The 27,850-nt window shown below is 44.7% G+C and overlaps 1 protein-coding gene across 8 annotated transcripts in view; it reads right to left on the reverse strand.

Annotated features, from left to right (window-relative positions):
- The window catches only part of WIPF1 (WAS/WASL interacting protein family member 1), a 57,078-nt gene that overhangs the window by 19,003 nt on the left and 10,225 nt on the right, over nt 1-27,850 (reverse strand). For 2 of the 8 annotated variants that reach the window (XM_064514979.1, XM_064514978.1), the window contains 2 exons: nt 27,592-27,720; nt 15,623-15,736 (listed from right to left, as the gene is read on the reverse strand). The exons of 1 other annotated variant lie outside the window; for it this stretch is intronic. The gene's annotated coding sequence lies outside the window, so the exon portion shown is untranslated. Of the gene's footprint in view, nt 1-8,591; nt 8,808-15,622; nt 15,737-18,279; nt 18,444-18,893; nt 19,013-27,591; nt 27,721-27,850 lie in introns of those variants that run through there. 5 more of the 8 variants (XM_064514977.1, XM_064514980.1, XM_064514981.1 and 2 more) reach the window with 4 other exon arrangements.

Genomic DNA, 27,850 nt, shown 5'->3' on the forward strand with positions numbered 1-27,850 from the left:
ACTATCTTGCAGAGAAAATGGAGCTGAGAGGGGCCGGAGGCACTGCCGCTGCCTCTAGTGTCTGCAGGTTTCATTTGGCTCCGCTGCAGAAACTGTTTCTCTTTCCTGTTGCTGAGAAAGAGCAAGCGGAGCAAAGGGGAAGCTGCCTGGCTGACGGACAGACGGACAGACTGACTTACCCAGGGGAAACTGTGCGAAAGCAAGTCCGCACAGCGCTGTGTACACACACACACACACACACACACACACACACTCTTCTTCAAACGGGCAGAAAGTTTCTCATCATTCCTGCTGGTGAGTTACTTCTAATATTAAAACATATCCACGGAAGCAAAAGTTTCAAATTCACAGGATCTGCTTGAATTCTGTTAATTAGGTATCATTTTTCTAACTCTCAGTCATTACATAAAACTCAGCACAAAGTCCTATCCTTTCCCAATCCTCTTGCACTGAATTCAGTATTTAAAATCTGAAGTCTATTAAAAGCACGAAGACTAACACTGCTTTGTTCTTCAGCTTCCTGTTTAAAAAAATAGTCAACAGGAAAATTATTTCTTACTGTAGACCACAACCATCCTGTTTCTTAACACAGCCTTTTCGCAGCTGCAGTTGTCTCTAGCGTAACCGTGCCATTAGGCTACTTCACCCGGCTTTTAACTCCTTCAGCTGATTAAAATGAGCAAGAGCAATTCTGCGCTCTGCCACGTGCTGCTGAGAGGCCGAGGCAGCCTGGATAAGGCCCCGTGAAGCTCCTTGGCACCCCGTGGGCCGGGGGACAGCTTCCTGAGCAGGGGGACAAGGTCAGGATGATATCCAGGCTCTGAGGAGACCTGCCCGGGGCAGCTCAAAGCTGAGCGCAGCAAGCGAACTGACCTGTGCAGAGCTTTCTCTAAAAAGCAGTGTTTTTGCAAATGGTGCTGCTTGTTGACCTCTCTGTCATTTGAACTGGCACTTTTTTTACACGCCTGTGCTGCTCTGTTCTACTTTCTTTCCTTTTAACCAGGCTGTTTTAGGGCTGCTTCTTCGGGAGCAGGCGGGGACAGGGGGGAGCCGGGGAAGTGCGGGGAAGCCTGCAGCCCCCCGAGCGAAGCCCGGCCCGCCGGCACGTCCCGCGGCGCCAGACCCTCCTGCGCGCCCTCCTCGCCGGGAGAGGGAGGTGCGAGGCGCAGCCTGCTCGGCCCTCCTCGCCGAGGGCTGACAGCCTCCGCCACCTCTGACGAATCTGCAGGACCCATCTCTGACACCGAAAGGCTTTCCTGAGCAGGCAGGAGACTGCCTGTCCCTCTGCGAGCCTAGCGCTCAGCTAGCGCCGAACAAGCCCCGCAACGCCAGCACACAGCCGCAAGGCGGGTCGGGAAAGGACATTTTGCAAGCACAGGGCAATGTTCTGCAACGGGCCAAACTCAGGCACAACTGGCTTGAAGTCTAATGCAAGCATTTGGCACGGCTGTTTGCACATTATGTCCGTGTTTTGATAATTTTTGGTGATATCTTCCTATATAAGATCTGCTAAAATGGATATGGTAATTTAGAGTAATTTGAGGGGAACTAAATAAACTAGATGTAGCATATAAATACAAAGTATTAAGCGGTTCTGAAACCTCCAATGAGCCTTTAGAGGACTATATTTTGTCACCCAATAAATGTATTTCACATTCCTGCCTCAGTGTTTAGAGATGAAGTACCTACAGGCGAACTACTTAGCATAGCCACAAGCATACCTGAGGCAGCTGAAAGGACAACTTTCCAATACAAAAGCATGAAAAACGATTCCTGTATCTCTGTGTTGTATTCTAGAGCATGTATTTCCCTTAGGAGCCATCAGAAAAAAGATTATATGGCAGTAGTCAGCAACCTGCATGCCCACACACGTAAGTATAATGCATGCACTTACAGAGTCAGTAAGACACTCTGGTTTATCAAATTTTAGCTTAAAACATAAGTTATGACACTGTTTCACTCTTACTTTCGTCACTCCCTGACTCAGTCCCTGCTGAGAAACTTAAATAGAAACTTTGCAGCAAGAAATAGGCCTCTGTCTTCCAAGCTCTAGCTCACCCTTGCTGTTTGGCCATTACATTTTGTACAATCTATTTCTTTGGCTGCCTTTGTGTAACCAAAGAAATGGCACATTCTGATTATAAATTTGATCACCATAAGCTTGGAGGAGGAGGAAGAACGAAGGCGCGAGCACCCGCAGGGCGGGAGAGGCATGCCGCGCAGCGCGGCACCGCTGAGGCTGCGGGGCAGAGCACCCGGCGGCACAGCACCGGGACTCAGCTCGGCAGCCGCGTCGCTCATCTCCAGGCCACAGGATCTCCGCTTCGTGTGGAGCATGGAGATGTCCTAAGACGTTTAGCTGTAGCTCTGCAGCTAGAGGAAAGCTTTGGTTACTGTCCTGTACTTTAGCAATGGGCTCAAGGTCCTCATAGTGTGCTATTTGCTCTTGATCAGTGGGAAAGATGTCATTTTAAGAAATGGACACTATGCTCAATTACTACCAGCTGATACTATAAACGATCTGAAATAGTAACTGATCCACACAGTAATAAATTTTACTTACTGACTTGGTAACTACCAAGCTGCTTAGAACATTCAGTGCTGTGGAGTGGTGAAAAAGACAACTAACCCCCCCCCCCCCCAAAAAAAAAAAAAAAAGAAAAGGTGTTAAAGGAATATCAGTGCTTTGAAATCCAGTATGCATTTCCTTGCATGCACTCTAGACAGTGCTGTAAATTATCACTACTTGCAAAAAGCTAATACAGAAGCACTACATTTAATGAAACTTGGTTCTGCAGAAGAAAGGATTAATGTAACTAATGCACACGTGTACACCAAAATCGAGGAGTCTGAGCTCCAAACACAAAGGTCTGTATCATTCGAAATAGAGAAAGATTTCAGCAGCTGGCCACAGCAGTAGCAGCTGCTTTGCCCCTGCGTGGTGGGCACCGGCGAGAGCATGCCCATGCCTGTTTGCTGCTGAGGGTCAGTCACTGTCAGTGCTAATTTTGCTATTAGTGGGCACGCGTCACCAGAGAGGCCTCAAGCGCAGTCTGCAACATGTCATGTTAAAAAGAAATTTCACTTAAAACACAAAGTATAGGAGAGAGACAACATATCTTGCATTCTGCAAAGGCCCCTTGCTCTGCAAGATACCCTATGAAAGGTAATAAGAAAAAGCGGCACTAAACTAAATTCTGGAAACTTCAGATTTATGCTTGGTACCTCAAAAAATCTTTTCAAGAGCATTTTTACTATATAAATGCTAAAAAGAATAAATGACCCCTATGTGAGATGGACAGTGGGAACAGCTGGACTGCAACTGCATATAGTCAGCCATTTCAAGCTGCTGCTAGCTCCCCCTTAAAAACATTGAGTCAGAGGCAGACAGACAGCTCACTGTGGTTAATCATTTCCTGCATGATTAATTTCCAAGCAAAAAAAGAGGAAGGAACAAACAACAACTGCAGAAATAAAAAAGAATTGGTAGAACTCAAGGGGAAAATGCATGAAGTCACCAATTAAACTGTCGATTGCCCCTCTGTGCAAACTTCCAAAACAGCATTGATCCAGTTCTTTCAGAAGGTATTGCTTTCTGCTAATGAGAGAAAGGAAAGTTTAAGAAACCTGAATTTGAGGAAATTAGGCTAGGTTACCAAGCAGGTAACTCTCAAAAAAAAAATTTTTCTAAGTAAAAAAATAAGATAATTGGAAAGATGATTTAAAAACAGAATTGTTTTCCCACAGAAAAAAATCAGTTTTAAGCAGATCAAAATATTTTTTCCATGAATTTTTTGTAATGGAGTACAAAACTATTTTAATTAAAAATATTACTGTGATGTCTTATGAAATTTGTTTGAGTCTCCTTGCCCCCATTTGCCATTTCCCTTGGTGGGCCTGAGTCCGTGGCAAGGCTACGCGTCCCGTGCTACACCACGGTGCCTCCCATGGGCCCCAGAGGAGGTCTGTGTTAGGCAAGTTGGTGAGGGAGTGCGGAAAGTTTTGAATGAGAAGCTGTAGAGGACGATGAAGACACAGCTCCCGTGCAACACCATGCCAGTAAATCCCAACTGAAAAATATCAGATATTTTTCTTCTCTTTTTATCCAAGCAAAACCAAAGGCTTAATTTCTAAATGTACAGAAACCTATAGATAAGTACACACAGATGTTTCTAAACCCCTAAAAGATTCAACCAGGACACCAAACCAAACCCAGAGCAGCAGGCAGCTACCTGAATACCCTGAGGAGGTATTCCCCTAGATGGCGAAGGAGGATATTTCGGAGATGCTGTGGACTCAGTCATTCACATACGTAGTAATACAAAGCCTCTGCCAGGTGCTAAAGCAGCCTAATACAAGATCTAGCCGAGACGCGGGAGGGCAGCTGCACAACCACCAAAGCAGAACGGGGGTAAACCTCCCCAAGCCTGGGAGCTCAGAGAAGAGTGGTACCAAAAACATTACCCTCAGTATTTTGGGGTCTGTTAACATCAGCAGCTGGCCTTTTAGGGGTGACTTCCGGCTGAAACCGCACTCCTTTTGGCGCAAGGATTACAAGACTGCGTTGTCTGCAAAAGGCCATCACAAGGGTGCCTTGTGGCACAGGGAGAACATAAATTTTTACCCTGTCCAGGGGAAGCTGTGGCAGCATAAACATTGCACACTTAAAACCACTCACAGAGAACTGGATGCTCAAAAGAGAGACCAAGAGAGGAGAAGTTACTTTGGATGCATGAGACCCAGGGAAACTCTGGGGAGATGATGATGCAAGAGAGAGGAAGTCGATTTTATTTGGGGCTTTTCTAGATTTTTCAGAGAAACTCTCAATAGTACCTGAAATGAGTGCTATGAGTATGACTTTCCATCCAGAGTGAAAAATGCCCTCTCCTATGCAAAATGCCAGGGCAGAGCGAGTGGCCTGTATCAGCAGTGCTGGGAGCTCCTGCACCGAACAAACGTCCCCCCGTCCCTCGGGGCTGAGCTTCCTCCTCCTTCCCACGGGCATTGCAGCGCTGTAGGAGGCATCACAGATGACGTGACGTACTTCATTCATAGCCACCTGTATAAAGCAGGTGAGGTCTTTGTACACCTCGGAGGCCCCAAACCGGGACTTAGCGTGACCCGGACGGCACAGCTGGGTCGCACAGGGAGGACCTGCGCTGGGGAGCTGTAGTTGTACAAAACCAGCACTGACCCAGCTGGAAGTCACCCCACACTTCTGCCACGGTCAGAGGCCAAAGTGGCGAAAAGGGGAAAGCAAGAGTCTAGAGATCTTTAGCAGGAGCACACAGGGGAATTCAGGGGGAGGGCAAATGTCAAGCTGCTATTACAGTAAGCATTTTTGCAGCCCTATTTAGGCTGCAGAGAGACTCCCCTGCCCTCCCAGAGCTCCTTGGGTGACACGCGCGCTCGCTTCCCCAGCGCCGAGCGGCCCAGCGCCACGCAACGACCTCGTGAGGCGGCACCGGCTGTGGCTGCACACCGGGAAATTCCTCAGGGACTTCAGGTCCCCTAAATGCTTCTGACCTACTTCTCACCATCACAGGAAAGCCTTAACAGAGCACACTACCCCGGCAGTGTCGGTGATGAGTGAACTACCAGACCACTGAGCCAGGACATAACTGGGAAGTGCAAAGAGCAGTACCAGCTAGCAGCGCTCCTGGTCTACTGCAAGTTGTGTCCAGCAAGCCAGATCTGTCAAAGGCAACCAGTGAAATCCAGTCGTACCGCATCTGTGGAAAATTACAGCTAGGAAATAGGCCACTGTGGTGTCAGAATGTTGTTTTAATCCAAGTATTTAAAATGTTTTTTCCTTCTCAGCGACAGATTTTTCAAGATATGTAGAGGATGGTAGGCAAGGGCTAGCTTTGGAGGATTGCCCGTACTCATATAGTCCCCATTTGGGAGAAAGAAAAAAAAAAAAGAAAGAAAGGTTTTGGTCATTGTGAGCATTTGGAAATTGACTTGAGAAAAATCGATAATTTAAGAGTAAATACAGTAGGCAGAAAGTCTCTCTCTCTCTCTGACTCAGTGCAAGTAGATATTCCTTCCATCCAGCTCATGTTCCTGTAATTTCTTTCAGCTCGTGCTTTCAGAGGCGGCGCACGGAAGCGTTGATGTAGGCTCAGGTGCCCAGAGGCACTTACACCCCCTTCATCTCCGTGATCACAGCATTTCCCCAGGGAAGCGGGCCCTCAGGCCAGTGCAGTGACGTGCGGAGCAAAGCCAGCCCACGCACGGGCCCAGCCCGGAGGGAGCCTCACCGCTGCGTTACACATGGGCGCCCCACTGATGGGGGGATCCCGTCCACCTCTGGGCGCACGCCCGAAGGCAGCTGGGGCATCGTTTCAGGCCCCATAATGCTGCCCTGGGGTGGGTGCTGTCCGAAACCCTCCATAAGGAAAAGCCCAACAACAGCTTTGCTGTCTCTCCCAGGCAACAACAATGCTAAAGGACTGATCTGTTTGCACCTAAGCTTTTCCTTGAGCTGTCCCAAGCACAGCTCTCTGCAATACTGAACCACCTACCATCCAAGGCAGCTTTTAGTCAACTTGAATGCTTGACAGAATGCAAAATGTGTTATTCTAGGCAAGCTGCCCAACGTCGCAGGCAACGGAGTCACCCAGGCATGCAGCAAGCCTCTGCATGCAGCCCTAAAGAAAAGGCCCTCGATTTTTAAAGCTCTCCTTGTTGCGGCACCCCGGAGCAGCTGTAGGGACAACGTCTCAGAGCACCTGTGACCACTGCCCATACCCTGGGAAACAAGCATCTCATGTTTCTCTCCATCTTTTTCCCTTGCCTGATCCTTCTCGTGAACATTTTTTGTACCGCTCTCCATGCACAGTCCAAGAGCCATCTCTGATGGGCTGCTTTTTCCAGTGTCTCATTACTACAGAGCTGATCACTCAGTGTCATGTGGATATCCAGCAGCGTGCGCTTTCCTACACAGCTTTCTCCCACAAGCTTTTGCAGTCTTAAGCTCCATGAGTTCCATGGTAGGGTAAACAGGCCAATTTAGAAATTAAAATTCTCTCTGAATCGCCTCCAGCTTCATTCAGCCCTAAATCACAAGAAACTATTGCATTAAGTCATTCACCTAAAGAACAGGACTTCTTCCACCAGTGCCAAACTTGTCAACACGTCAGCAGGGAAGAAGCAACTGTATCAGCAAGAGCCCATCAGAGTTTTTACAGCCCAGGTGTCAACATGAATTAGAGAGCAACTTCAATACCTGTCATTAGAGGAGCAAAGACTGATCTGTCCAGAGTGTGGGAAAAACAAAACAAAGCACCATCCCAGATCTGCATAATGTTCAGCCAAAGACAGTTCAGAAAAACGAATACCGCCTCAGAGCCAGATTACCATCAATAAAAGCCTCTGTTCAGTGTGGCAAGCCCCATAAATCAGTTCCGTGAGGAACAGGCAACCATGTCCGGTAGAGTTTTTAATTAAAAGAAATTTTTCTTTCCAAAAGTTAATTTTGTGTGATTTGAGGCTGCAGAGTGCTGAGACTCCAGACTTCCACTAAAATGGGCAGAGATATAGAGTTTAGTTTTACTCCCATTAGAGTTGATGGAAAGGCTCAGGCCAGTTTTCAGGGGAGCTGGAGGAAGCCCATCGGACCTCATGACTTTGCAGAAAGTGTTTGAACTGTTTGAGATGATCAGGCTTAAAAACCTTATGAAGAGCATCCCTGGAGAAGTCCCTTGATACCCTCCAGAGCGCAGGGCTTTGCAGCATAGGTAGGGACTAGCCATTAAGCCAGATCATTCATGAGGCAGCGAATCATGCCTGCACGTAAGTGATGCGCTAAAGGAACGTGGCAGTCGGGGCCAGCGCTGTCTCCTACCATGCTGGCTTGCGGACGTATAAGGCTGGTGGAGCAGGGACCACGGCCACGACCCGCACAGAGATGCCCTCCCTTGTGCTCACCACTGCTGGCATCCTGCGTCAGGAGCTTGGGGAGAGCAAACTGCAAAATGTGCTGCCACCCGTCTCAAGGGCCCGAGACCTCCCAAAAAACTCCAAGACTTTCCCTCCGTGCCCTGCTCACGAACTAGAAACTTAATAGGAGCCACAGACCCGACCTTACAGACTGGCTAGATACCAAATGCGGACTCATTCTGCATAAAACTTGTGTTCCTTGGGTCCACAAATCTTCTCCAACTTCAGATGTAAAAAGCTATAAAATGGCATTTGATCTGCCACTTAAATGCTTATTTCAGTAACATGGCTATGGAAATTTAAGGTCTTTGTAGACTCTGTTGGGCTTTATAAAGCAATTTTCTTTCATAATTCACATTCCCAAAGGAATTAACGCAAGTTTTCAAATAAAGCAAAAGTAAAATGGAAAAATTTCAGCTTATTGAGGTGTAAATGAATATACACAAAATACACTATTCACTTTCCATACTTAAAGTTTTGTTTCTTTATTTACCTTGACTGGTGTTTTAACATAGATCCTCTTTTGAGAATAGCTGCAAAATGAAACTCTCATACGTAATTTATGTAATAACTAGCTTACAGTTATTAAAATGAACATCAGTTTTAAAGCTTGAAAACCCCAAAGCATGCGTAGCTGGGCAACGTACCCTGGGCATCTGCGCGTGCAGGGAGCGGGACGGCAAAGTGCCCACTTGCACAAGCAATCAAAGCCGCTCTGAACCTCCCTTCCTGCCCGCTTGGAAGAGGGCCTCTGCCCTCCCAGGCTTGGCCTGCCACGCGTTTTGTACTAAGGCTCAGAAAGCTTTTAGGTGGGCTGCTACGGTTTCCATAATTATTTTTGAAGGTTCTCAGCAATATAAACACACATCTGTGGAAAGAGATTTTAAAATCAGGATGGAAATGAAAAAGGGGAGGGGAAAACTGGAGGCAAAAGGTAATCTGAAATAAACAGAGTCGCCTTTAGCAAACAGTCCCCCCGTCCAAACCCAGCACTTCAGTCTCCTCTTCTTAATGCTGAAGCTACCCTTAGCTCACTCAAACCCACTCAGATCCTGTGGCTAAATGGTAATCTTCTTTTCAGAAGGGACTACGAAACTTTGAAAAAGCTATCCAAAGCAATCCAAAAATCCAAAACCGAAGGTGAATTAAGGACAAAAGATTAATTTTAACCTTTTACATCCCAACGTATACATTTTTCTTTGAAATGGGTTCATTTAAAAACAACAACAAAAAGCAACAGTGCTGATAGCGTAGAAATAGGCTATTTCATATGTGAATTTACATGATCACCTAATATCCTGGCAGTATTGGTAAATGATGTGTTTGTTGTTCTAAGCCATATAAAAACAAGTCCAAAATGCTATGTTCCTGCACCATCAGGTTACTTGCCCGGTAGGAATCCAGCAAGAAGCTTCTCCTGCAACTTGTTTCACAGAAATTAATACAGCAAGCAATATGTTATTGCTATCAAAAACCCCTGTACAATAAGACAACTCAAAAACTATCTTTTAGTGTCTTAAAAAAGCTAACAGATCAGGTAACCATTAAGTAAAACAGAATTAAGGTTGCCCTTATCTTTATATTGTTCAGTTCTTTGTATCATATGTAAAGTTTACCAGACCAGACCAAATATCTTTTTCTCTATTTTAAATATGTAGATTTTATATCATACATGCATTAACTCTGTTAATCCACTGCCTTAGTTAATGCAGCAAGAACGGCTTAATTTTAAAAGCTAAATTTAAAATTAATTTTATTTTTTAATTTTTTTTATATAAGTAAAATCATATCAGCTATGTTTAGCTAATAGGAACTGCTATCGCTTCACTCCAGAGCTATGAAGGCTTGTACCAGCTGGAGATACAGTTCAAAAGGAGTAATTTGAATATGCATGATAAATTATGAGGACTGCCAGTTCAAACTTCAGGGTTAAAGCTGACTGCCAGCCGGGAGGTGAGGAGTTCTCGCTGCCTTGTGCAACACTGAACAACTGAAGGCATCATATGCCTTGATCTGGGCTGGCCAGCACTTGCCCACCTCCGAGACTGGCTACGGGAGCAAAGAGGCTGCTACAGAATGGAAATACGCACAGAAACCCTGCAGAGCATCTCCCGTTCTGCACTCGCTGGTCTGAGGAACAGCAGCTCCAGCGTGAGCCAGGGGTTCGGTGCCGCCCTGCGGCAGGGGCGCCCGCCCGGTGCAAGGCCGAGGGAACGTGGAGGAGCAAAGGCGGGAGGGTGCTGGGGACAGCCCTGCTCTCCAGGCAGCACGGAGCGGAGCACCAGCCCAGCCTCGTGAATCCAGGCCACAGGAGGGAGGTGGAGCGGGTGGATTCGTGCTTACGGAGATCCCCAGGCAAGGAGCCTGGAGTCCTGCTGGCTGCTGTTTCCGACTATCATTTAGAGCAGGAGCGATGGAAGGATAGACCTGAAACTCTGCCTCCTCTGTTTGGATTTAGTCTGGCTCTTTGTGAAGCAGTAAAAATTAACCCGCAGTGCACTGAATACCTCTTCGTGTGTAACAGGAGAGACCTCAGCCTTCGGCATCTGAGGCTGCGTGTGTGCAAGTCACCACAATACTCATGTACTGTTCCTATCACCGACAATTTCCATTTGGCCCAATCTGGAAAACATCCTGAGTAATACGAGGATTTTTTCTGTTAAACATTTCCAGTGCTGCCTTTTGGCAAGAAAAAATGTCAAAAGTTGCTGAGAAAAGAAAGGTACAGCTAAGAGATGTTTCAGTTATTTTCTAAATAAGCTGCCAAAATGCAAGGAGTAAAATCCAGTCAGTACTAACATGCTTCATATTTATTCCACTATAAGCTAGAGTAGTAACCAACTTTAACTACATTTTGTTTCATTTACTTCCTCAAATACATCATTCAGAATACATCATATTTTTATGTACAGCTACAACAAAAATTTAATGCAAAATGGCTTTGTAAGGCTATTTTTACATATATTTTGGAGTTTGGTCTAGTTTTGCAGTCAGGACATGATATTTATGCAATCCAGCCTCACGAAGAGGGATAGCATTGAAACTGGGGGCTTAGTTGTTACTGCTGGCACTTCAACTGAACACTCAGGCTTCATATTTGGGTTATGCAATTTGCACATAAGCACCTCAGCACTCACGGTACACCGCTGCAGCGGATGATGCCAATCCAAATAGCCACAGTAAAGGCACACAGTTCAGCTCTCCGTATTTAATCTACCGTCTCCATTGTCCAGTTAAGGGCCTTATAATTAAAGCTAGATTCCAAACATTTCATTTATAAAATCTACTTCTCCACTCATTTTGGCAGTTATCTAACAGACAACAAGATTTAAGTTCTATTTTCTATCAGTTTGTGGTGCTTTTAAAGCAATTCCAAAGTCATATCAAAGAGTCTCTACTGACTCAGCCTGCAAACGTAGGCTCCTTGTTCTGTCTGGATTGTCACTAAATGCCGTATTTGTGTATGTTGGTATACTACAGGAGTAATAATGTATTTTTGGAAAATAATAAAAACTAGAATCAAGTGGGAAACTAATTGTACGTCCTGTCAAAATCTGAGCAATGAAGAGATTTCTGACTGAATCAGGAAAAAAAATGTTTAAAATCTTGATTTAAAAAAAATTTAATTTCAGTAGAATTGAAACTAATTTTTTGTCCTAGGAAATGTAAATTTCAGCAAAGCCTATATTTGCTTTAAGTAGCATTTTAATTTGTTTCAAAAGATAATTCTGAAACTTTCTAATTTCTGAAATTTAAAATTCAGGTTGATTTCACCTCTGCCCTCAGGGAAAAAATGGGCTTGATAAACTTTGTCTTGTCAATTGTGACAAAAAAGCATTTCAATAAACATGCCCTAAAGAACTGTTAACTATGACCATTAATTTTGATATCCAAACAAAGCTTTTCAAACGTAGGCATCTAAAAGCTATTTATAGGTGCCTGCGCTGTCATAGCTTCGCTGCTGCCTTGACGAGGCAGGCGCTGAGCTAGCGGAGAGCTCTCCCGCTGCCCGCTGACCCCCCGAGTCGAGCACTGATCAATCGACGCACGAGGCAACGTGGTGCCGCGAGAGCTGGTGCTGGAGGGACACAAACGCCGACACGCAAGGCCCCGAAGTCCCATAAAGGGGACTAGTTTAAGGCATGGCACAGATCAAGCCCAAGCCAACCAAAGACAACAAAGTAAAAACACCCTTTTTCCTTCCTCCACGGCTCTGATTACAGAGGCCTTTGCTCCAGTTTATTGCAGAGCTCACGTTGGAAATAACTTTTTACAGCTGCACGTGGCAAGTACTTAGCTAGCGAGTGAAGAAGAGAAGCTGGAAAGAATGATTATTAATGGATTCTGCCAAAAAAAGGCAGGGCAAAGTCTTTCATGGATTAATGGCAGGAACTAGCCAATCTTTCTCCAAACAAGGAGGAGGCATATTTTGCATTGCCTTGCTGAGAAAGAAGCCAGAGCAGCCACATTACCTACCACAGCACCCTGGGCTGTCCCATACGGAGGAACACAGCAGAACAGTAACACTTGTCATTTGTGAGGCTGGTAAAGTCCATACACGTTAAAAAAGGCGATTTGCCAAAATCATTTTTAGTTAAAAGCAAGCAATTTCATTCAGCTGTGTCTTATTTTAAATATTTATACCTCCATCTTTTTTCCAGTGAGCTTCAACAATCAAGCGTTTCCTTGGAGAAAGTGCAGTCAAAGGCAATCCATCATGCTGGTGCCTGCCCTGAAGGGCACAGATTTACCAGAAGGGCTCAGAGGACTGTAGTGACATCATCTATGAGGTCGTATCTGCCTGACTGTGCTGCTCTTCTCCCCTCTCAGTTAGACCAGGGCGAACATGCTAGAGGCACAACTCAAATTCTTGCCTGCGTGAAAGGCAACAGCTCCTACTGACCTACAGGTCCTACTGGGACCTGCAAGCCATGGCTCAGAGAGGAGCAAGGTACCGCTGATCAGCTGCTCAGGGACTGGCAATGCCTCTCGGTTCCTGCCAAATTTTTGTAAGCAGTACCCAGCACGTATCTCACCTTTGTGTCAGGTGGCAGCTCTGAGCCAGTCTGCTCCATCATCCATGCAGGAACTCAGTGGGAGCCCAGGGAGCAGCTGATTTTGGAGGTATTTTTGCCTCTGTGCAAGGGAGCAGATCTAGCCAAGCTCCTGTGGTATTCAGAATGCAGCTTTTTGCACAAAAAGTAGTAGTTTGGTGCTGTTCAATCTAAAAAAAGGTACAGCATACCACTGCCACAAAAAAAACCCATATCCACAAAACCAAAAGCAGCCACAGAGCATTCTTCAATAGTTGCCTTTCCCCTTTTGAAAATACTTAATTGACAAGTCCTTGTATTCCACATGGCTATTCAAATCCATCCTTACTGGTGCTAGTCTGCCAAAAGCTCAAAGGAGTAAGCAAGTCAATCACTTCAGACTGCACTGCTCAATGCAGTTGTTCTGAAACAATAGGTATTTGGGAACAGCAGCTAATTTCCCCTTTATTTTCTTTGCAATGGAAGTGGTTGTTAAATCCTAGCTAAAGTTAGCATCACATCTGCTGAATCCTTTAAAATATGGCTGAAATCTTGACTAAACTGGCCAGTTTGGCTAGCATATGCAGACAAAACCAAGCTGGGCTTATTTTAAATAAGGCTGGAGACTAAGTTTAGCATGTCACAGTATGCAGTACAGTGAACTCATATCTGGTGACTCCCTAATTAGAAGAGCAAAATCTCCTCAAGATACTCAGCAGCAGCATGTCACCTGCCCTCCCTGAAAACAGAAGTGCTGGATATACTGTACCACGCATCCAAAAGTGTTTATTGCCTTTAAAGTAACTAATTAGCTTTCATCAATAGCCAGAGAAATTTAAAGTTACTGTCAACAAAGAGACTGAAATACAGAACAACAGACAATAGGGCTGGCAGAGGGCACCTATTCTTCCCCTTCCTCTAAGCTGCAATCTATTATGCTTTTATCATTCCTGATAGGTGTTTCTCTCTCCTCTCCTTAAAAAGCTACAATGATGGAAATTCTGTAAAAGATCTCAGTCCTCTATTCCAATACTTCATCAGTCTTGCAGCTAGTGAAGTTTTCCCCAATACCTAATCTAAACCTTCTTTTCCGTAATTTCTTTTGTTATTTCTCATCCTATTTACAACTGGATGTGGAGAATAATTTATTGAAAGTTAACATGCCTCTTCGATTTTCTCTTCTTCATGCTAAACAATCACATTTCCTTCAATCTTTCCTCACAGGTCATGTTTGCTAGGCCACTGGTCATTACTGCTGTTCTTAGGATATTCTGTAATCCCATATCATAGTATCTGAAATGGGCGAGTGTGACACGATTCACCACCTTTATCTCAATATTGTGTTATATATTCCTTTGCAGCATCTAATTTACTGATTTGAAACAAAATGCTACTGTAAAAATACCCATATTTTCCCTATATGCATGTCCCCCTGCTTCACACAGATAATCCTTTCTAACTTCCAGTGTCTGAAGAGGAGCATTTGGTTACTAATCACAGGTCTTCTTTGGTCCTCAAATTTGGAATAATTGCCCAAATACTAGGCAATTATCCTGGCAGTAGTGCAGTACTAATCATCACCCTGGCAGTAGTGCAGCCTGCTTGCTATGAGTTGCAGAGCTGTAAATGAAGTGAGCTCTTTGCCTAGTGCTAAGACCAGCTCTTCCTTCTCCCATCTCTCAGGCCTGGTACCCAGATTTCTGCAGCCTGTGGTTTCTGATGCCAGTGCACTGCTAAAACTACACCAAAGCGTCAGCCTGCACCAAAAATCCCTCTCAGAAAGAGGCCCAGAATAAAGGTGTTTGTGCTCTCATCTACAGAGAACCAAAAATCCCACGCGCCTCTGCGAGCCGCCCACATCAGCTTCCTACCTGGCTGCTAATCAAAAAGATGCTAGTCTGGGGTTAAAATGCATTACATTTGCGATATGGAGTAATGTTTGATTTACTGGACAGCACAAGCTCCAGATCAGCATGATCCACTGTTATCTACATTAAGTGCTTTTTGATTGAGCCTTTTCTGCAATTAAAAAAGAAATAAACTCACTGTTACCTCCTCTATTTCTTTCTGATTCTCTGGGTGACTCAAGGGACCTTCTCATACTACTTCTTTGTATTAACACCAAACTCTGAATGTTGGGGCCTTTGCTGGGCAGTTTTCAAACACAACAACATTATTTGCTCTAAGTCAGGACAACTATTAATTCACCGTGCCTGATCAAATCGTATCTTTCTATTGCCTCCTGACCTGTCTGTGAAGTCTTAAAACCCTCTACTGCTAGCCCTCTGTTACTGGCAGGAAAAAAGCTTGCTGCGTGTGTTAAATCCTTGTGGATCTGGCACAGAATTTGACACAAGGTAAGGTGCGTAAATCTAAACTGTAGCACCAGCAACGCTGTGCCACATCAGAGCACGCCAGTAAACTCACTAGTACTGTTATTAATCCTGCCCGGGAAAAAATGACTCCAATAGTATCATACTGCAAATAAAAAGACAATTAATAGTAATCATGAGAGGACTCTCTGCTTTCTGACTTTGGCAGAGACTATCCACACTGGAGACCTGTTTCCTTCTGCCGTTTCCCACACAGTAACTCCCCCCCACTCCCAATTTCCTCCCCACGCGTCCCCCCCCAGCTCTGGGTACCTCTCAACTAGCAGGAGAGATGCCTGGACGGAATACAAGGCCTGGCAAGCTCAGCCCAGAATACTCGTGCTCAGGTTAATTATCTTGCAGTAACATTTCCCAGGTTGCACATTCCTGCAAGGAAAAAGAAAAGAACTATTATTTGCAAATCCAAAATGTTTGGGGACCATGCAAGCTGGGCATACATCTATTGTGCTTTTCCCATTTAAGTAGAAATTTTGCAAAAAAAACTGGCAGCATGTGAAAAGAAGGCTTCCTCCATCAAAAGAGGAATCAGAACAGGAAAATACACCGTCTGTGCACTCAGTACCCACAGTGAATGTTAGTCCCTGAGGCCAAAGGGCCCAATTTGTTCTCAAACCAATGTAAATTTGAAATAATTCCACAAACTTCAGCACAGCATTGTGAAAGCCAATATAAATGGTGGAATGAAAACAGGAGAGCCTAAAAACATGTGTGGATCGATACCGTGGGAAGACTGACCGGACTACCTGCTGCTACAGTTGCTTCTCTTCAAAGCCGCGGCTCACTAAACAGCTTTGTAATAACGAGGTTTCTATAGTTTAGGCTAGAGAAAAATGCATGCAAAAGCTGAAACAAATCAACTAAACAAAAGCAAAACCAACCTCCTCTCAACCTCTAGATGCTTTAGCAGCTAATTACAGAAACGATTTGCAGAACTTGCATTCAGGCGTGTGTGTGGGGAAGAGAGGGGGCGGGAACGGCCAGCAAGGCATGAGAGACGTGTGCTGCAAACGAAGCCCCAGCCAAAGATACCGCGCTGTCCATTTGATGCACGGAGTGATAAACAAAATGGCTTTAAAAATCCAGGCAATTTAAAATGAAGTATAAGAACTGTGACCATGCAGGATTGTGTTTATGTACTCATATTTAGAGATAAAAGACTCCAATTCCTCACTGGTATGAAACCTTTGCATAAACTGTGTGGCAAAATGAAACCCACAAGGGGATCCTGCCACAAAGTCTCTGAAGCTGGCCTGGACAGCTCAGGTTTGCATCAGTCGGTGATGCACATTTTAGGTTTTTTTCCCCCTTGTAGGGTAGGCCATGCCTGTCCCCTTGCTCCAAGCATGCAGCAGATACAAAGGCAAGAGACCAGTGCAGCCTAGTAGCTTTTGGAGAGCAAAAGTCACTAATGATTCAAATGGCATCCTGAATGTTTTGATTATTCTGTTCACTTGCAGAAATAAGCATACTCCAAAACTGTTTCCATCTATCTTTGCTGCTATCTGAAACTAAAAGTCATATGCTAATACTGCCCAAAGGAGAGTAACCAAAATAAATAATAACAGTAAAAAGATCGCACAGAAAAGTGAAGGTTTCTTCCATAGATATTGTCAATAAAGTTGTACTCAAACCCACACGCGCACACACATGCATGCACACATTCTCCCTTCCTTCTGAACTTCAGTAAAAGAGGTTTCGAGCACAAAATCAGTGCCCATCTGGTTCCATTTTTTAATATTTTCCTTTTTTGTTTTCCTTCTCTCTCATTCCAATCCATATTTATTTCCTTTTGTTTAGTCTGTACTCTTTATTCCCTTTCCTCTTTTTGCAGATTTCTTTTTTAATTTGTTTGGGAAAGAAACGTTCTTTCCCTGTTTTTCATAACACAAGCTGGTGCAACAGGCCCGTTCAGGATTTCCTCCTCTCTTTTACTCTCCAGTTCTGGCTGTCTGTGCTCAATCTTGGTGGTAGAGCAAAAGTGTTTGGCTTTATTTTTAAGAAAAGTGTATTGGTTTATTTTTAAATTCAGTTTTAGATACCTAGTGCAAACCTCTGGGTGGAGGCTCAAATGCATTACTGATAAGCCATTATACTTCAGCTAGCTTAAAGCAGCTCCTGATCTATTTGAGATGAACCACTGTAAGGCACGATTAAGCTGAAATTAAACTGTCTGCAGGGGGATTTAATTAATTTGGTTTAAAATCCCATTCTTAGACTGGAAGAGCTGAGTTGCACAGTGTTCAGCTGAAGGTCATAACCCCAATAAAGCAGAGACCAGCGCTGGACAGAGCTTTTGTGCTCCTTGCAAAACCCGCTAGTGCCACAGACTGGCAGGCGCTCTGCTCCAGCAGGTGAAACCGTAAAACCCCAGAGAACCAGGGAAATATTTTTAAAAGATGGGGGAAGAAATATGAACAGCTTTACAAAAACTTGCTTGAAACACAAATCTCTGATTTTAATCTCTGATGTGTCCTTAAAACAGCATCTATCAGCCCCACCAGCTGCATTTCATGCCGGATCGCTATTACTTGCACTGCCAAAGGCACCGTGCTGTCCGGCAAGGCTCGGCGGCCCCGAGGGCTCTGCGTGGAGCGGCCCCTTCCCTCCGCCCGCCCCTGCCCGCCTGGGTCAGTCCTTCCCTGTCTGACCCGTCCCTGCCCTCCAAACACCGGCCTTTCGGCAGGCTCTGCTGGACATTATGGACTTCCATCGCAAACGTCATTTCAGATTTTGTGAAGTGCTGCTGCAGTACTCTACTCCGTCACCCTTAAGTTTATTCGCTTTTTAACTTTCATTCCAACTTTGTGTTCCAGTTTGTTAATTAACCACAATATTCTAATCATGTTTAAAAATAAGGAAAGTATTTTTGTCTAGGAATATAAAACGCGCATCCCATTAGATCTGCTCACCTCGAGAGCTCCAAGCGGAACGGAAAAGAAATCGGTTCTGTGTCGTTCCCGACACAGAAAATTCCCAAGCCAAAAACTCCAACGCGGAAAAGTTAAGACCAAATTCCTCAATAGAAATCTTGAGGAATGAGAGAAAACAGAAAACTTAAGGAGAATATACCAGTAAAATCAAACAAAACAGCGATATACTCACTATCGTCTGAAACAAACAACATGAAGTCCTCAATATAGCCAAGAGTTTTAACCTGCACTTGAAAAAAACAACCAAGTGTATTAACACCAAAAGCTTCTGCTAAAAATCCAGATCTTTCACTTGTTCTACGGAAATCTTCACAGAGGCAGAGAAGGGTTCACCCCTATTTCTGACGCGGCTCGGACCCGCGCTGCTGTTGCGCAGCGAGCCAGGCCCCGGCCTCGCGCCGGGCCAGCGCGCAGAAGCGCTTCCTGCTCTTGCTTTTGCACGGTCCTGCTGCGGAAGCCCACGTGCCAGCACCGCCGCGCAGAACGAGTGCCATCCGCACGACAGACGTGTTATTCCAAAAAAAGAAACTGTACAAATGTGCACGCGGAACCCCCTTAGCATGGTGAAAAAGAGAGACTTAAGAAAGACGAACCTGCGCTATTTGCATCCGTTGGAGGTCACCCAGCGCCGAACCTCCCCAGCAGCTTCAGCCTCGCTTCCTGCGGAGGCGGCCGCCACACGGCGCTTCCGCGCTGCACCTTGCTAGGGGTGCTCCGCTGACTTCCTAAAAACACATGAAGAAACTAGCTGCCTCTTACAGCACGTTTGAGAGATTTCTGCTCTCCTGATGAACCACTGACATTTCTGCATAGCCAGAAAGGGACCTCCCCTATTTCTGAGTCACTATGTGCCTCAATGGGCCTTTTTGTACTATTTCTTCAAATTAATACCAAACTCTGAATGCTGTGCTACATTCAGCTGCCCTTTTTCTTTTCTAGAGGAAGCAAATGCAACAATGGAGAATGCAATTAGGCTACAGGCATGGGAAATTTCAGTTTAAGGATGTTTGCTTTTCAAGTTTTCAGAGTGGTAATGTATTTATTTTGAATAGATATAGTTATTAGCAATCTTTAGAAATATTTTTCGTTTGAACATGGCAAACAGTTTTCACAGGTGTTTGCATCCTATGAAACACAGTTAATTACTTCAAAGGAGCAGATATTCTCTTCCCAGTTACAAGTGTGCACCCATAATGTTGTCCCTAACGACGGGACCAGCAGGCCTGGAAGTGTATCTGTCATGTCAGGAGGACAGCAAGGTCACGAGTTACAGGAGCAGGTTTACATGGTTAGTTAGTAGGTGGTGTTTTAGCAAAGAGACTTCAAGACGAGTGAATTTTGGAGAGGCAGTCTAGCCACAAGGGGCACCGACACCAGAAATGCGGAAACTGTCTGGAGGGAAAGTCAGAAGAGTAACACACGCTAACATCGGGAGAGAAGTAGGACAGGCCTAGCAAGGGGAGAAAGGAAAGGCTGCTCTGCTCGAAGATGTTCCTAGTGGAACACATCAGGCCAAAGGGGGAACAATTAAATGCTCCTTTATTTATTGAGAGCTGAAATAATGACAGCCAACACCCGCCCAGGGCACCGACCAGCCTGGTGAGGGCCAGCGCAGGCTGAGCACTGCCCAGCCCAGCCAGAGGGGTTTCCTTGGCGACTGATTGCAAACACATGTGCTGGGGCACTGACTGGGCTTAGCTGCCTGTAAGTGTGGGTGTGAAGGTCCTGAAGGCAGGAAGAGGGTGAACGGAGGTGATGCTGCACATTTGGGATGCGAAGCTTTCAGCAATGGCACTGGCTTACAGCCTTCCCAGAGTGAGCCAATGAGAGCTGCTTCTTTGCACATGGTTTGATGCATTTTACATACTTTATATGTAAATTAAGAGGCATGCACTAAAAATGCAGTCTTTTGAATTTGGCAGTGCCAGATGAAGACAACAGCATTCAGGGCAGCCTTTTGGTGACCACCAGCCAGTGATCACCACCCAGGCCTGCTGCCTAAGGGCTTCCTACTAATTTGCTTCAATCAAATGAGCCAAATTAGCTCCAATAATTTTTTTTTTTTTTTTAATCAGTCAGTCAAACTAATCTGACTCATCCTGCTGGAAACTGTGTGGAAATGGTTACTAGGATCTCTTCTACTATCTCTGCGCTGAGATGTGGGAGTAGTTAACCCCAGCAGAGGGGTGGTGACAAACAGCTGAGGGCAACACACATTTGCAGGCAAGCACCTGCCTGCTGCCCAAGCAGCTTGCTTGAGTATGTCTGCTGCCCAGTGCTGGGCTTCTGCAAGGTTAACTATGCCAGGATAATCCTACCTTCCCGCGAATCTAGCAGACAGGGTACAAAATGCTGTAGGATAAAGGGACGCACTTGGAAAAGGAGAGGATCTGTTCAACCTGACAAGGCAAGACCAGCACGAACCGCTCAAATTCAAGGAACTGCAGCAGCTGCACATTCACATCCATCTCAAAGATAAGCTCATTAAAGTGTGAACACAGAGGCTGCAGAAACAAAAGTACACGCACGACTGAAGACGGACTACGCTACAAAATGGATGTGTTTGCATGAAACTTTTCGGGTGCACAGGCACCTACTTGTGCACGTGCACCTCAGCTCTCGTGGCTGTAGCATGAGTGTATGTGCAAACACACGTCCACAGGCACACCTGCTCTGCCCTCAGCCCAAAGTTTTGGGCCAAAAAGCCAAACACAGGCCAGGCATTATTTACAGCGGGAGACCCTGGAGAGGGCTGTGAAACATGCGCAGCCGAAGGCTTTTCCCTCACCGAGCCTGCGGGGACGTTTTACACGGGCCCTCGAGCTTTGTCGGAGCCGAGGGGAAGGTGAAGAGTTCAGGCAGCCGCCGCGTTGGTGCGCGACCCTCTGCTGCGCGGGGCTCGGGCTCGGCCTCAGAGCAGGCAGCACCCACAGCGGTGGGCTTACTTCTGGCGCTTTTAAGAAGCTGCATTTACAACGTCACTTTTAACGTGCCAGCTGCTGTGTGAGGAGCCACCTGCACGTACCGGGCCATGCCAGAGCGGTGCCTGCACTAGCTGCAGGGGCAGATGTTGTTTTATATTCCCCCAAATACCCCTCTCTGCATTATTCTCAAGAAATGAGGAATGTATTATCCCTGCAAGTAACTTAGCAGTCCCCGAGGTATTTTTAAGCTACGCCCAAGCAAAACGGCTGCCAAGGGCGTCACTCCAGCCCAGCTCCTTGGCGCCCGAGCCACCGCGGACACCGAAGGGCCTGCCAGCTCTGACCACCGACTGCTGAAACGTGAAGGGAAACGCATCTCAAGGCTGGTAAATCCTCTGTAAACAATCCATTTCTTTCTCCATCCTTATCACAGATGAGAAACCTGTTGACTGGCACCTTCTGGAGGACTGAAGTCTCCACGGGATTTTCAGCAGTAATCTTATGTGATAAGCCAACTACCTGTACCTAATGCTGCATCTCACCTTGTGTATGCACGGGACAAAAACATTGCTTCATCTTCTGAGGAGAAAGCACGCCTAAAGCTCTTACCTCCACCTGGGTAACTAAGGAAGACATGAGCTAGTAATACTGCAGACAGCACAAGTTGTACCAAAGACTGTAAAGTGATTACAGCTTTCACCTCAGCTGTCACTAGAGAAAACAGTATTTAGGAATAAAGGACTACACCTAGGAGCAGTAAGTTGCACTGTGGCCTGACTACACAGGGATGCTAGTAGACATGGCTGTAGAGCCATGTACACAGATAATTTGCTGTCCCATCCAGGCTATGGAGGGAAAAAGGCAGTCACGGGCTCTGAGGTTTTTGCTTTGGATTAAAGCATGCAATTCCTCTTTATCAATGCATTTGAGTATTCTGGGCGAGGGGATATAGGCCAACAGAGCATGCCAAATCCCAGAGTTCATCAGTAGTGCAAAACCCATACCTACCACTTGCTCATAAAAACAGGCCCCGTTCATTCATATGGAAACTCGCCTCCTCCACTGGCGTGGGTACATCCACACGCACACAGTGGATGGTGGAATAGCATCGGGAGTGTTTTCTGCCTGGTACCTGTCACCAGCAAATGTGAGCAATTAACGTCCCCATGATGGGGCAAGACGACCGGTGCTGGCCCCGACCTCGAGCAGGCACACCACACGCGACGGCAGGAGCAAGCCGTCAAACGGAGCTGCTAACCCCTAACTACGGGAAAACAAATCCGCTAGCCAAATCACCAGAGCCAAGCACTAATACCGAGGTGCTCAAACTTCAAAGCAGGAGCACAGTCGGCAAGAGTCTGTTGAAAGAATTACAACCAGGCGTGGAAACTGGGACTTCTCAGTAGCATGTAATCCCTGCTGTTTCCATTTCCTCTTGCTCATTATCGGCACAGATGGGGGCTGAAGATTAGTAAACAGTGGGTGTTTAGGGTGAATTAGAGCGTGTGTGATGTAGACCTAGGTATCCTGGTGGCATCGATGAGACTTTCTAGAGAGATGTAAATATTTAATGTTGCCCACTGTTTCTTCAGAAATATCAAATATTAACACGTATCCCAGTTCCCTATATTATAATAATGGTGGGGGAATCATGTCAGATAAAGCAGAGAATGTCTTGACCTTCATCCAAAATGAACAAAATCTCTGATAGTCTAAAATTCACCTTGGCAGTTCCTCCTCCGCCATCATCTCTGCATGAAAGATGTAGAGGTGGTTTTTACACTGCTCCCAGCATATCTCGAAAAATACAAGTTTGGGGACAAAAGCTTAATACAGAATTTTCCTGCTCCTTTTCATGTGTTAAAACAAGTAACTTCCAAACAATGAAATCTTCAGATTTTTCCAATTAAATCATATACAGGATATTTAAGACCATTATGTCTAGATGAATGCAAAAATAAGCAAACTAGTAACTCTATTTGAAGTGATTCTGCTCTTTGAGGCATTTAAGTGGATTCTCTTCTTTCTTCCTTTATCTGCTATTTAAAAAGTCATCTTCAAACAGATGTGCTCTGATCTCAGAAAAAAAAAAATCTTATTTTAGCTGTCATTTTAGGCATTAAAATACCATTACCACATGACCACCTCTAACATAATTAAGAGTAACACTTCTCTATATCCCTGATACTGTCAGCAATTGGGAAAAGGAATCTAAGTATGTGAAAGCTTAACATTATTTTATTTTCTGCTTTTTTTTTTTTTTTAAATTGTGTACAAAGCCAACAGCTACATCTGTATGAGAGATTACATTTTCAGCTATCATCCCTGGTTTTAGCCACAAGCTACCCTTCCCGAGGACAGCTGTGTATAAAAGTTTTTACTAAGAAAACATAACATGTCTAGAAACACCTACGTATTTCTTGACTTGAGTGAACAAAGCTGAACTGAAAAACTGAAAAAATATTGCAGATATCAGCAGACTCCTGAAGTAGTCCTGCACAGGCAATTGATATAGATGTAATTGAGACACAGAATCCTTCCATCATTTTCTAGCACATTGCACTATATCCTGCCAAAGCCCTACCCATTTGCTAGTGACCTTTTTCAATATATCAGCATTGTTATGATGGTGATGTTAAGAGATATTTAGTACTGAGCAACTTGTCTTTAACTATTATGGAGAGTCCTTAACTTTATAAAAAGCTTCAGGTATGAACAATATGATCAAGGGTTTTTATGTACTTGGCTACTAAAGTAGAAAAAAATTAACTGTCTTAAAAATCTCACTTAAATCTGAATAATATTTATATTCATACTGTTCATCAGCTTTTTTTTTTTTTTTTTACATATATACACACATATATGTACAAATGAACAAAGCTAAATAAACCTGCACCTTAGTAATCATGACCTACCGCAACAGCCACATGTTTAAAGCCACAGAAACAATATCCATCAGCAAGCCCAACCTCTCATCTGACACAGGCAATACAATTTCAAACTGCAACTTCTATATCAAGTCTGTAATTTACCATTAAACTAGAGAACCTTTCAATGAAAAGCATCTAATCATTATCGAGTATGGGGAATTCACCATGTCCGTAGCTAAATGTACCTTAGTGACTCGTAACTTAAAATATAAATTACAAATTACTAAAATGCAATTGATTAGTAAATATTAGTTCAGTGGTCATGCTATTAACTCTAAAAGCAAGATTCTTAAAGTTTATATTTTATATATCTAATCTGCTTTGCAAACCGAGCCCCTTTCTCCTCCATTATCTCTGTTCAACATGGGTTGTTGTAAAATTTGAGTAATTCATTTCATTTTGGAAAAAAAAAAGTCTCCTTCTTTTGCTTAATTTGTTTCCTCTTTACAATCTGGATCTTCACACTGGAAGCACTGAAAAACTTATGACTAGCTAGAAAGTGGAAAAGGAGCTAACTACAAGCAGGATAATACAGTACTATAAACAGGCATAGTTTCACCAGAGTAAAAAAAGCTGTTCACCAATTTACAATAAACAGCATCCTATCCAGAGTCTGAGAAGCTCAAGTTCTTTTACATATGTGTATTTTTGGAAAAGTAAATTCCAATCAGCAGGAACTTTAGTCTATTTTTTGCATTTTCCCCATGGGTGGTATATTCCAAACCAGGAATATCTGGATGCCAAATATAGACACGGACTGGAGTCCGTGCATACTTGGTGGGTGATTATAAAATACCACCAAGATCTCCGCTGTATAATGGATGAGATCTTTCATTCCTTACTTAGGCACAAGTGCCAGTAATTCCATAAGGATTGGCCCCATGTTCGAATAAGGTGTGCAAGATCAGAACATGCACAAGATCAGACTGTGGATTTTTGTTTTATTAATATTTATCCTTGGAAGAATATTCTTTCCAGTAAATAGGAAAAAGGGAGGCTCAGTATGTGAATAGATATATTCACTACATGCCATATTCTCTGCATAAATAATATCTATGCATTTACTATGAATTAGGAGAGGTAATAACAATGAATTAGGAGAACAGTTAAAAACAAGCAGGAAATTGCAGGGTTGATGAAAGGCATCCAAACAACAGCCTTGGAGACTAAAGTTCTCTGTTCACTCAGACAGTGGAAGAATTCACCGCCTGTTGAGAGAACAGGCACAGATCCCACATCACACTTATGCTCATGGACTACTACGTGGGCCACATCCAAGCAAGTTTCTGCCCAGTATCTGGTCTGAAAGGACCACTTGTTAGCCAGCAGGGAACAGGTTCAGCCCTCGTCCAGCACCTGACCACCTCACCATGGCTTTTGCATGAAAGCTGGTCAGCATCACCTTGAACAGGAGCTTTTATCTTGCAAACCTGGGGATTACGGACTCATGGCACTTGAAGTACCCCAAAACAGGCCTGCTGAACATACCTGCTTTCTCTGTAACTCAAATAAAAGGAGCTCCAGTTCCTGACTGGCTACACAACCCCACAACACATCTGTCAACTGGCAATCAGGAGAAGCCCCCAAATTTGCAGGCTGAGATTGGAAGTGGAGGCAGCAATCTGGTCTTTCAGCTTGAAACAGCTTGGCATCAGGATTCTCTTATTAGCAGAAGTTTCTCAGAAAAACATACCTGAACAATTAATCTGATTATATCCCACTCTGCATGCATTTTGCTTCTTCCTCCTTCTCACCTTTCCCTGTCCCCCACTTGAATAGCAAAAGGCCATGTACTGAGTAGCAAAAAGAATAATTAAATTTACAGTTAAGTATATGACTTTTGGCTCTGCTAGTGTTACCTATGCACAGTGGAAAGCCTGTCTCTGTTGATTTTGATGCATGGCTGTCTGAAAGTTACTGCTCATGGAATAGAAATACAGTGCAAACCAGTTTCTAAACTCTGTTCAACTAAGTTCATTTACTTCCCTGCAAGGTTGCACTGTGTGGGTGACCTAAGAGAACAGTGACAAGAAAAGCAGCAGGGGCTTCCTAAAACCCTTCTGCTCTGCTTTAAAAATTAAGGTTGCCCCAGAGTAAGAAGAGGACTGCAGCATCAGCTCCTTGGGGGAGAGAAAAAGATTAGTCACAGTCGTTTTGGTAAAGGCCGCGCTTCCATTGTTTAATTTTTCTGCAGGCCACGTCCCAGCAGACCCAGCACGTTATGGGCATGGTCCCTTACGGAGAATGAATTCCGATGCGGAGCAGCAGAGTCTTGGCGGCTCTTGGAGGTAATGCCTCAAAGCATTACCACGAACTACGGGGGTCCAAAGGTGTTCCTTCATGCACTTCCCCGTCGCTATGCACTGCCAGCGGGGGCTCAGCGGCACCAGCTGTTACACAGGCTGTTTATACCTACTTGAGCTTTTATGATGTTAATAGTTTAGATTTAAGTAAACTTTGTGACATATTTAACTTTGGACTTTTTGCTAAATGGGACAATTACTGTTCTCTCAACTTCCAGTTTAAAAGCTAGTGCATTGCATTGCTCTTTGGAATTCTGCTTTGGAAGACCTTTGTCCATATGAGACTTATTATTTGCATATCTATCGTCTTAAGAACCATAAAAAAACCCTATCGTTTTATGCTTTCCCTTGCATCAGATAGTATCCCCTGGTGACAGGGTCTGAAGATTGTGCACTGATACGCTTTAAAGAAAATTACAGTGGTACTAGGAGTCATGTGCTCTGTTGAGAAGTGAAGAAACGAGGACCTGATCCTGACAGAATTAAATACAGAAGCGAAACTAGAATTTGTGGGAATTCTACTCAACAGAACTGAGACTTATTGCATCACACAGGCCAAGAGAAGCAGTGGGCTTTTTTCCCCCAGAGCTGTCCCATCGCAGTAACACTCCAGACCTTTAAAAGAAAGATGTCAAGGGCACAAGAACTTTAGAACAGAAGAACAAACAAACAAAAAGCTACTCTCCCTTCAGAATGAGGATTTCTAAGAATGACGCGCATAAGCAGGTGTCCTCTCCTGCAAAAGCATTTTCCAGTCAGCCCAGACAGGGCCATGGCAAGGCATGGACCAGACGCTCTGCTTCCACGTGTGAAGAGAGGAAGCAAGAACAAGAAGCTCTCTCTTCTCCTGCATGCGCAACAGTGGAGTATATTCACAGTGCCCACGCTGCCAAACACCTCAGACCAGAACGGGCATGGCCCTTGGCTGGGGCCAACAGGGCTCCTCCGGCGCTGAAGAGGAATCTTTGCGAGAGACCAGTGGGACCCTAAGGGAAAACAATCCAGAGGAACGCCCCGGGAAGAGATGCCCTGACCTTGCTGGGCGCAATCCTGCTCGCCTGTGCTTTTCTCAGGGCTATTCCAACACAGCAGCTTTAGATCACTGGGGGAGAACAGAGCAAGTGCTGCACCTACCTGCCATTTTGCTGTTGGACACTGTCAGAGAGAATCCTGCTTCACAGGGATTTTTTTGCCTCTGTCCTCACTTCCTAGGGCATAAAGTCATGCCTTGCTCAGAAATGGCGGTTGGACAGTTCCTTATCTCTAGATAAAGGGAAGAAGGTTAAAATACACTATATTTTTTCACTTTCCCTTGTAGGATTTTTCCATTCTACTTTTATTTGCTTCTCTCCATACCTCCCAGTGGAAAGCCTGGAGTGAACACAAAACCAAC

This window comes from Dromaius novaehollandiae, chromosome 7 (assembly GCF_036370855.1).
Source record: "Dromaius novaehollandiae isolate bDroNov1 chromosome 7, bDroNov1.hap1, whole genome shotgun sequence".
Classification (NCBI taxonomy): Eukaryota; Metazoa; Chordata; class Aves; order Casuariiformes; family Dromaiidae; genus Dromaius; species Dromaius novaehollandiae.